At 58.0% G+C, this 10561-nt stretch overlaps 1 protein-coding gene across 1 annotated transcript in view; it reads right to left on the minus strand.

Annotated features, from left to right (window-relative positions):
* The window catches only part of RASGEF1A (RasGEF domain family member 1A), a 34312-nt gene extending 33783 nt beyond the window's left edge, over window positions 1-529 (minus strand). The window contains exon 1 of the mRNA XM_030334748.1: window positions 445-529. The gene's annotated coding sequence lies outside the window, so the exon portion shown is untranslated. The remainder of the gene's footprint in view (window positions 1-444) is intronic.
* Between the last annotated feature and the right edge of the window lie 10032 nt (window positions 530-10561).

Genomic DNA, 10561 nt, shown 5'->3' on the forward strand with positions numbered 1-10561 from the left:
GGGCTGGGTGGGGCCGAGGACCTCTTGGCCCGGCCAAAAACGGGGCGGAACCTGGGCCGCGGGCGGGGCCGGGAGGGCGGGGGCGTCGGGAGTGGGGCGTGGCGCGGCGCGGCGGGGCGGGGAAGGGGAGAGGGCCTGAGCGGCGGGTCGCCGCTGGGAGGGTGGTGGGGAAGGGACAGGGGTAGGGGCACCGCGAGGGGCGCGGCGGGGGCAGCTCGCGCGGGCCTGGCGCTGGGTTTCGGGCGCGGAGCGAGGCATCAGTCGGGCGGCCACACCAGCGCGTGGGTGCTGGGTGGTGCCGGTGTGCCACCGCGCGAAGCGGTGCTCTGTGGGTCCAGACTCCGTGCGGGACGCGAGCAGTGTTGGTGAGATCCCGCTCCCGGAAGGCCCCACTGGAACCCCATCTCCTCCCTTTGAGCCTCTCCGCGACCTTTGCGACCTCACCTCATCGTAGATATTCACTACAGAGCTACGGCAGGTGCTCGGCCAGCACTTGGCTTGAGTGCTTCCCCTGACGGGGCGCTCACTCTGGCCCCAAGCGGCACACGTAACTCAGTTCTTCCATTTCCTTGCGTGAACACAGGGGACACGGCAGCTGCTTTTGTGGGAGGACTAATCTGAAACACGGTTTAGGGTTGGGCCTGGCACATGGCAGAGTCAGGCGTCATTCCACCCCCAGAAGCCACAGCGTTCGGAAGAAATCCTGTCAGGTGACAGGTCACCCCTTCCACCGTGTGCCTGCCGTGGACCCCAACCCAGGCTCTCAGAATTTGTATGGAAAAGATGGACTGAGCAGAGAGCACCCTTCCTGGGAGATCTGGAACTGGAGAGCCCAGAGGCTGAGTTGGGAGACCAAGCTGGGGTGGGACTCTGAGGGAGTCACCACTAGAGAGGAACAGGGACATTCTCAGCTTGCACATTATAGAGAGGAGGAGGGGATGCTCAGAGAGAGGCTGACACAAGCCCAACAGGGCTCATGAGCAAGCCCAGGGCATGGATGGGCAGAGGTGACCCTGTCTGTGTCCAGACCAGTCCCTGGATGCCTACCCTCTGCCCAGTGAGACAGCCATCTCTCCTCCCACTCCCCTTTCTTCTTTGCCTGCTCTCTTAGTAGTCCCAAGATTGGCCACCGGGCTGAGTGTCGGTGGACAGTTATTTCTGTCTTGTTTAATTAGGGGCTGTGCAGGGTCCACTCGGTGAGTGCAAGAGTTTGGAAACAGGTGTCTTTCTCTTGGAGTTCTGCCCACCGCCCCCTCATTTTCTCTGCTAGGACTGGAGCCCAGCACTCACTGCTGTAGCACCTGCACCGTTAACTACAGCCTGGTGCGGCTCCTGTGGGCGGGCAATGGGGGCGGGGAGGAGCACCAGGCAGCGAAGGCCAGGGCCACAGACCACTGGCGCACCAGCCCTCCAAGCTTTCACACTGTCCTTTCCCCCTGATGCTTCTGCATCCCACTTCAGGCCAGCTGGAGGATACGGAGTTCATGGTGGCCTCTTCAGGGGACTTGTAGCACAAGCACCAGCCTGGGCTTTTAGGTCCTGGGCCTGTCTGGCCACCTCACCCCTTCAGATGGCTTCAGAGCACCAAGAGGGTGAGGCCTAGGTTCTCGCCCTGGGGAAGCCTGCCAGGCACCCTGTGGCCCTCAGCTCTAGCCCACAACCCTGCCTGACATCTGGGCCCTAAGCTGGCCACAGTATTGTCTCAGGATGTCCATGTGGGCAATTAACACCCCTGCTGCCACCTGCACCCAGAGCAGGCCTTCTCCTCTGCTGCTCTAGATGGTACAGCCCAGAGGAGGTGGCTGAGCTGATACCCAGCCCCACGGCACCTTCTTATAGTCACAGAGCCATTTCCCCTAGGTGCTCACTCACAGACTTCACCTGCATCCCCAATGACCTCAATAAAATAGATGCTTCCCCAGGAGGAAGGAGGGCCCCTCTGCCCATTGTCTCCACAATGGGAATGTCCTTGCAGACACAGAGGGCACTTTCTCCTTTGCTCACAGGTGTGACATCAGCATTCTGTGTGTGCCTGGGCTGCATTTATATCCTTCCTGGTGCCCAAAGAGGCAGGGAGGTGGGCATGCCAGGGCTGATGCCTGCTGGAGTGTTCCCTTGCTTGAAGCTGTGGGCGGGGCTGGATGCAGGGAGCAAGATCTTGTAGGGAGGGCTTGTGGGGACTGACAGAAGGATCTTGTTACCTTGCCAGATTTGGCTTTAAACGTGGAGAATGAGCCAGGTGCGGTGTGGCCAGTAGACCTTCGCCGGAGGCTTCTGGAAAGGCAAAGCACACAGAAGAGAGGCCCCAGATGATGTGGATGTGGGCCGGACATGAGGCCAAGAACAGCACGTCAATCCTGGGACCATGAGAGGATTCTCCGAGATGGCAGAGCAAAGAGCAGGGCAGCCTGAGTCTGGGATGATGCTGACCCTGGACGTGCCCACAAGTGCTGACAACTGGGACAGATGGGACAGCTGGACAGGAGCCCACTGCAACAGGTTCCTAATCAGTGTCCCTGCTTCCACCCGCGCTTGCTCAGCACAGTGGCCCAAGGCGAAGGGCCTTGTTAAATCCTGAGTCAGGTCCAGTCCTCTCCTGCCCAGAACCCCCATGAAATGCCAGCCAGAGTCCCGGTGACCTGGTGACCTGCCCCCATCTGAGACCTGCCACCTTCCACTCACCACTCGCTCACTCTGTACCAGTCCCCACAGGCCTGCCTGCCCTCCCTCTGCCTGCAGTGCTCTTCCTGTAGGTCCTTACAGACACGTCACCTCCTCGGTGACATATTTACAGTGTTTAACCTCCACCCCCACACCTCCTCCCCCACTGAACTTTTCTCCTCACTTTACTGTAGTCCACACATCCTTTCCACTTCCTTATTTGTTAGTCTCCTCTAGGGAGAGAATTCGGGCTCCGTGAGTTCAGAGCCTTTGTCTGTTTTACTCACTGCTGTGCCCCAGTGACTGTGACGTTTGTGCATGGGGGCACCTGGCCCTGATCCGTTGAATAAATGTGTGTCTGTGTATGTCTGTGTATATATGTGCAGATGTAGATGTAGATATCCAGCACGGGCCTTATACCCAGAATATATAAAGAACTCATACAAATCAAAAAAGTCAAGAGACCCAATTTTTAAAAAACGGGCAAGAGACTCAAAGAAGCATTTCACGAGAAAGGATCTCCAAAATGGTGATGAACGTAAGAAAAAGGAAATGACACTCAACTACACTCGTCATCGGGGAAGGAACATAGAAACCACACTGTGACACTACCGTATACCCACCAGAATGGCTCAAGTGAAAGGACAGAAAAGGCCAAGTGCCGGTGAGACCGTGACCCAGTGGAAACTCCCAGTCACTGGCAACAGGAGCAAGACCAGGCAGAGCCACATGGGAAGACGGTCCGATAGTGCCTGGGAAAGCCCGGCGCACGCAGGCCCAGGACTTCCTCCCTGCGTGTAGCCCCACTAGAAATGCTTACACACTCACACCAAAGGCACATCCAGGAGCGTTTAGAGCAGCGCTGTTCACGATGGCTCCCAACTGCGAAGCAGCCGGCTGCCCTCCAAGTGAGCTGTGGCGTACTCATCCGGCGGAGCCCCCCCCGCCCCCCGCCCCCGGCAAAGAGCTTGACAAAGTCAACCACCCACAAGGACCAGTCCCACCACATCACGTGCAGCTAAAAAAGCGAGGCGCGAAAGAACATCTAATCAGGATCCCATGCATATCAAGCTCCGAGGGGGCTGCTAGGGCTGGTGCCAGTCACCCATGTCTTCATCCCACGAAAACTCACCAGAGCCGCACACTTATGACTCATGCGCTTTTCTGTATGTACATTCTACTTCCAAATTATTTATGTTGCAAAAGTTGAGAAAGAGAAAAATAATAAATGCAGGTCAGGCAGAAGCCACCTGAGCTCAGGGACCTTCTGAGTCTACTGTGGGTCACGCCCGAAAGAAGCTGACTCGAGAGAAGGTGCATTTCAGGGACACTGGGGCCTTGGCCTCCCTCTCCTCATCTGCCCAAGACCAAAGGCCCCTCTGTTGAAAACACTTGCTCCCTTCTTTTAAAAGGGTTGTTGGTTTGGGAAGATGAAAGGTGGCCTAAATTGGGTGGGCTGATCTTGCAGAACAGAGGAAGCAGGATCCCAAGTGCCTCCACAGGATTGTTGATAAGGACACAAAGACCTTGCAGAGGCTAAGACCTCAAAGGCTTGGGCTCCAGCATTGGGCGAGGCCCAGCTGCCAGTAGGCGAGGGTGCAAGTCTGTATGACACCTGTGGGATCACGCAGGAACAAGCACTGAGAGTGAGGGAACAGATGAAGGTCGGGTTCTGCTTCCTGCACTGACTCCCCTCCCCCTGCCCCTTCATCCTCCAGGGCAGCTGCACAGGCAGAGCTCCAGCTCCAATCCTCAGCTTGAGGGGCAAGGCATATGTGACTCTCAGTTACAAAGCAGGGTTCGTGACACTCAACTACCAGGGTGGTTGGTAAAACACAAAGCAAAACAAACCGAGCACTTCTAGAAACTTCTAGAAACTTCTAGTTCCAAGGGCTCACACTGTGCAGAGGCTCTATGCCTCCCCTGGGAGATGGCCTAGGCTGTCTATACTCAGAAGCCCTTGCTAAGAGCATTTAACAGGAACCCGCATGACACAGTGTGGCCTGTGGGCCCATCAGCTCTCTTAGAGTGGCCACTGGTCTCCCTGTGGAGTTCAGACGCAAACACACCCATGAGCTCCATGGAAGTTGTGCCCAACACCCCGGGAGGGGAAGGGAGTGCCAATTCTCCTCAGCTGCTGACCCTATCCCCAAGGAACCTGGACAAGTTGGGCACTATTTGATGTCCCCTGGGGAAGCCACTCAGGCCTCTGCATTTCCCTAAAACCATCCCATTAACATTCCCTTTTGAAGAATAATATTCTTTTTTTTTTTTTTTAATTTTTTTTTTTCAACGTTTATTTATTTTTGGGACAGAGAGAGACAGAGCATGAACGGGGGAGGGGCAGAGAGAGAGGGAGACACAGCATCGGAAACAGGCTCCAGGCTCTGAGCCATCAGCCCAGAGCCCGACGCGGGGCTCGAACTCACGGACCGCGAGATCGTGACCTGGCTGAAGTCGGACGCTTAACCGACTGCGCCACCCAGGCGCCCCTGAAGAATAATATTCTAAGCAAACAAATCACTAATGGATTTAGGCACCACTGAAGCAAAAGGTGTGGGGGTAGGGTTGGGGAGGACAGCTAACCCTTCTGATGTCCCCTCAAACAGAGGTAACCCTGAATAAATGACACCCCACCCCTACCCCAGGCAGGAACCTCCCAGGCCCCTCCCTACAGCCTGCCCTTGTCCTTGGACTGTGGCCCTCCCCTTGGTCCTGACCTGATAGCAGATTGAGGGAGAGCTGCCCACCTGCCCTGAGGCTGTGTAACTAACAGTGCAATACGTGTGTAACCCAGCATGTAACTAACTGTAACCCAGGGCTCCCATCCCCTCCCCTCTGCCCAGCCCTTCCTGCCCGCTGCATGCCTGCCCTTGCCCCTGCCACCTCCCCACGCACAGGGATCCATGATGGCAGGAGTTCAGAGGGGTGAGGTGAGCTACATGGGGACCTGATGCCAGGGATGGGCATCACCCTTGGGGGTGGTGCTGGGGTCCCCGGGGGCTTCCTCACCTCTGTACACCTCTCTACCTCAACACCCACTTTGGGGAAACAGGATGTTTGTCACCTGGAAGGGCCCAGAGAACCCTTGCCACTGAAAGGCCCCCAAGGGCTAGAGGCCCTGGTGCACCTCCCTCCACTCCGCCTGGCTCCCACTCACCCTCCGATCCACTCTGCCAGTGCCCTGGGTCTGCATCTGGAGGGCGCAATTCCCCAGGGGGCCTGGGGGCTGGGAAGGGCCTGGGGGCCCCTAGGGTACAGGCTGGGGGGACACAGAGATCCTGGTTCTCCGGAGGGGACCCTGCTCCTGCAAAGAGAGAGCACTCGCCCTTTGGAGAGAGAATTGGGGTGGCTAAGAACAGTCTGTGCTCCTAGCCTGGCCTCCGCTTCCGGAGAAGGAGAAAACACAGGTAGAAGGGTCCTCTCTCCATCCCGGTGAGGTACCTCGGTGGGACCCAGGCCATCTGCGGAAGGAGGGAGGGAAAGAGGCAGGCCTGGCTGTGAGCACCTGTGGGTCCTGTTCTCCCAGGGAAGGGGTGGGAGTCAGTTCCTAGCAGTGCCCCCAGCCTGGGCATGCTCCCCGGGTCCCGCTGTCCCTTCGCACTGAGTCTCCCCGAGTCCTGGCTGGCAGCGATGGGTGGAGCACGGACCACAGCCCGCCACACAGATCGGATCACCAGGCAGAGGTGGAGTGAGCCACCACAGGACTAGAGGCCTGCTAGAGGCCACACGCTGGCCCTTTCCCTCACCCCACAAAAGACCTCTGAGGGGTCATACTCAAGATTCCTGCTCATGAAGAAATAAATTAATTTCTTACCAGCCAGGCTTCCCTTTGGGTGACACTCGCTGGCCGGGCCAGCTTACGGAATGAGGTGGTTCTCCTGTCTCTGCGTGACACCAGCGGCTACCATTTATCTCCTGAGAACACAGGAGCGAAAACACGTCCCTGAGGAAAGGCAGGGATAGAAGCACCCCCGAAAGGAAGCCCAGACGTGCCCCCTTGACCAGTGCCAGCGGTGGCGGGAGCTGCAGAGGAAGCCGTCTGCTCTCCGCCGTCGGGTTCCCGCCAGGCCAGAGCGGCAAGGCCCCACCTGCCAGCTGCACCCCAAGAGCGTCCATTCCTCCGGCCTGGATGTTCGGCCCCGCCGAGAGGCCACCCTGACGTTGAGGGGCCTGGTTCCATAATGGGCGGTGGTTGTCGTCAGAGAACATTTCCTTTGCTGAGGGGATACAGCCTCTAGGTTTGGCAGCCATGCTGCCAGAAAGCTGACCCTGGAGCCGTCACAGGGAGGTCAGGTCTGAGGTGAGACTTCTGGATCCTGCAGCGTCCTGGGGCTGGCGGGGACAGAGACCCTGAGGATGGGCCCTCCAGAGCTGCGGGACTTCGGGCTGGGCAGTCCTCTGGCCTTGGGGGAGAGAGCAGGCCACTCCGTCCGGGACAGTGGTTTGTCTCTGGGCGGTGGGGAAGTCAGAAGTACACAGGACTCATGGCGAGCTGCCCATGGACTGTGATGTCATTAGCAGACAGTCCTTGACCAGGTCACAGCTTCTGTGAGCCTCAGTCCGTCCCCCCCCTGCCAACTCTGACTGAACATGACGTTCGTTCTTTCTCACCAGATGGAGCTAAGAGCCAAATCTGATTTGGGTGGACCCCGGTTCTCATGCAGCCCTTCGGCCGAGAAGGCTCTACGAGTGCCCCCCGGGGGAGGGCAGTGAGGGCAGGACGGGCGGGCGGCACAATTGGCCCAGTGGGAGGGGGGCATCTGGTGAACACCAAATCAGGACAAGGTGGGGGAAAGGCGCAAGGGCAGAGGGAGGGGCCACTTGGTCTAGCATTTCCCCTTACTCCATCCTCCAGGGAGGCAGCAGAGGCCCAGAGATGCGCCCTGTTCCAATGCAGGAGCTGGGAATCCATCCGCATCAGAAGGCCCGGGGGAGCGTGAGTGCGGGACAGCCCAGACCACTGTCCTCTGCATCTGTCACGGGGCGTCACTCCCACCCTCTTCATCTGACCTCGCCGTCACACCTGCCCCAGCCCTGTCAGTCACCATGATGATGGCACAGAGCAGGGGCCCCTCGGGGGAGCTGCTATCTGGGTTTCCACCAACCCATAAAGCAACACAGTTTGGACACAGCCTCTGCACGACTCACAGGTGAGAAGATGGGGCCCAGGGCAAAGCTGGGACCTGCTCCAGGCTGCAAAGTGGGGTGCTGCCAATAGGGGGCCAGCCTGTCTCCCGAGACTCTTGTGCCCCCCCCACCGGAAGTGCTCCCTGCCAGGCTGCAGGAGAGTAGGGTTCCAGGGTCAACACCAGGCGACACTGGGCTCTCTACCCAGGGCTTCTCAGTGTCTTGTAGATCCAAGAAGGGCTGGAAATTCTAGTCCTTGCCATGCCTTTGTGAGAATTAGAAAAAAGCACCGCTTGCTCCAGGAGGGCAGGGTCATAAGCAGAAAGCGAGCTGGCTCTCAGCCCGCTCGCCCCTGGGCCTGTCACCCTTGTGTGGCAGCCGTGTTCTGGATTAGCAGCGGATAGAGCATTTCTCAAAGGTATTTGGCCGCAGAACTGCTTCCTCCCAAATGTTCCAGGAGACCCTGTGGCAGCCGAGGGAGGCCCTTCTAATGCCCCCCCCCCCATGCTGGCGGGCCACTCTGGGATGCCTGCCCACCCAGCCCTGGTCCCAGTGAGGGTCTGCAGCACTGGCCCTGACCCCGTGTCTGCCGCCACCCAGTCCAGCCTCCTGGGTCAGCGCTGCCCGGGAGGAGGGCCCTGGCAGGCAGGAAACTGTTAATGTGCATCCCTCTTCAATCTTCTGAGACTCAGAATCTGTACCTGCACAAATGCGTTCCTTTGGGAAATGCCTTACGGCGCCACAGAGGATTCCTAATGTCTTTTCACACAAGGCTTCCAAGAATCCGTCTGTTTGCTTCCACCTCCTGGAGGCCAAGAGGATGAGATATCTCCCGCAGCTCTTCCCCCTCCGCTAGCTCTGCAGGCCTGAGGTCCACCCCAGCCCTCCCCATCCCAGGACCCAATGGCAGGCCACCACGGAGCTGTCGCAGATGCAGGGACAGGAGAAAAGGCAGAAATGCAGGGCTGGGAGGTCCCTCCAGACAGATGCTCTTAGACCCGAACAAATCCTCGCAGAACTTGCAGAAGAGGCACCCGCCAGGCCCAGTCCCCAGAGATCCCGCCTCCAGGGGTCAGTGGGCACTGGCTGCTCCTAGAGACAGCATCAGAACCTGGATTGGAGACCAGCGCCATGGGACTGAGGAGCAATGCACAGAGGGGACAGCCAGAAGTCATTCACGGAGAGGAGGGCAGGGATACAGGGCAGCAGAACCCAGGGAGATTCAGGGGGCTGGGGGTGAGGGTGGGGAGGTCCAGGAGGAGGGTGCTGGGCTACCGAGGCAGGCAGGGGCTGGGGAAGGTGACCTCCCCAGATGAAATAGGTCATGACATAAACCACGCACTCATAAGGAGCCTAATGAAAGTATCTGTGGGCGTGGCAGGGGGTGTCAAGGGAAAGAGTGAGACCTTCCCCCCCCCCGCAAAGCTCTCAACACCCACCCCATCATCTACATGGAGGACTGCCTTGAAAACAGGCCAGCACCCCGTGAGACGAGGACAAGGCATGAATGTCCTTGTGCACCCTGCAGGGAGCCTCCACCTCCCATCCCCAAAGAGGGGGAAGGGCTCAGGCTCCCGCACATGAAGAAGCAGGAAAACCCATCAACAAGGAGCAAATTGCTTCATGGCAACAAAAGGCCCTGAGTAATCAATTTTCACCGGTGAAATCTGCAAAATTAATGTTAAAGGTAATACAGAGTGTTAGCCGAAGTGACGGGGAAGGCCAGGGCAGGAAAAGGACAGAAGTGGATGATGGAGATGGGTTTCCATCTCCACACCTCACATGAGAAAAGCCACTTCTCGACAGCGGGCCGGGTTTAAAGCACAACACATCCACGTGTGTGTTTGTGCGCACTCGTGCACGTGACTTTGTGAGGACGTGTATGTGCGTGTATTTGCACGCGTATGCTTTGTGCACGAGTGTGCACATGGGTTGTGTGAGCACACGTGTTAACATGTGTGTGCGTGTGCTTATAAAACAGACTGGCACACACACCCTGAGAGGTTAATCAGGGTGTGTGCCCACACTGGCCACTGCTCCTCTTCTCTTCATATATCCTCGTTAAGTGCTTCCCAAATTTCCTCCAGAGAATATGAACGGCTCTGTCATCAGCTGAACACAACGCGTGTTCTTTTTCTAAAACCGAGACTCAAAGCTCAAGCTCACTCCCTGACAGGCTCCTGGAGAAGGGAGACTTCCTTCAGCCAGCCGGGGTATAACCAAGGCTTGGAGGGTGCCCAGGGCGGACAGGGGTGGGGAGCATCCTGGCTGGGTATCAGGAAAGGCTGCATCGGGCAGCACCATCTAGACTCATGGGTCTCCGGAGGGGCAGTCTGTCCTCTCTGTCATAAAGAACCTGGAAGAGTTTGGCACGCCGCCTCGCCCCTGGGCGTGTGTGCTCAGCAGTGATCATCACTGCATCCACACATTCCGCTAGCTTCTCCTTCCAGCTGGCCAACCAGAAGGTTCTACTTGTGGCAGGCAGGGACATTCTGTGGGAGCTGATCGGGGGCAGGCAAGTGGGCCTCTGAGCCAGCCTGACAAGAGCCCTCCTCTCCACACACGCGGGTTTTCACTGTCCTGGGGACGTGTCCGCTTGATTCTTACCTCTGCTGACAGCACAGAGCCCGACTCGGGGCTCGATCTCCCGGTTTGTGAGATCATGACCCGAGCCAAAACCAAGAATCAGATGCTTAACCAACTGAGCCACCCAGGTGCCCCTTCACTTCCTCATTTTTAGAAAGTTAACGAACATTTCCTTGTGCCGAGT

This window comes from Lynx canadensis, chromosome D2, assembly GCF_007474595.2.
Source record: "Lynx canadensis isolate LIC74 chromosome D2, mLynCan4.pri.v2, whole genome shotgun sequence".
NCBI classification, from domain to species: domain Eukaryota; kingdom Metazoa; phylum Chordata; class Mammalia; order Carnivora; family Felidae; genus Lynx; species Lynx canadensis.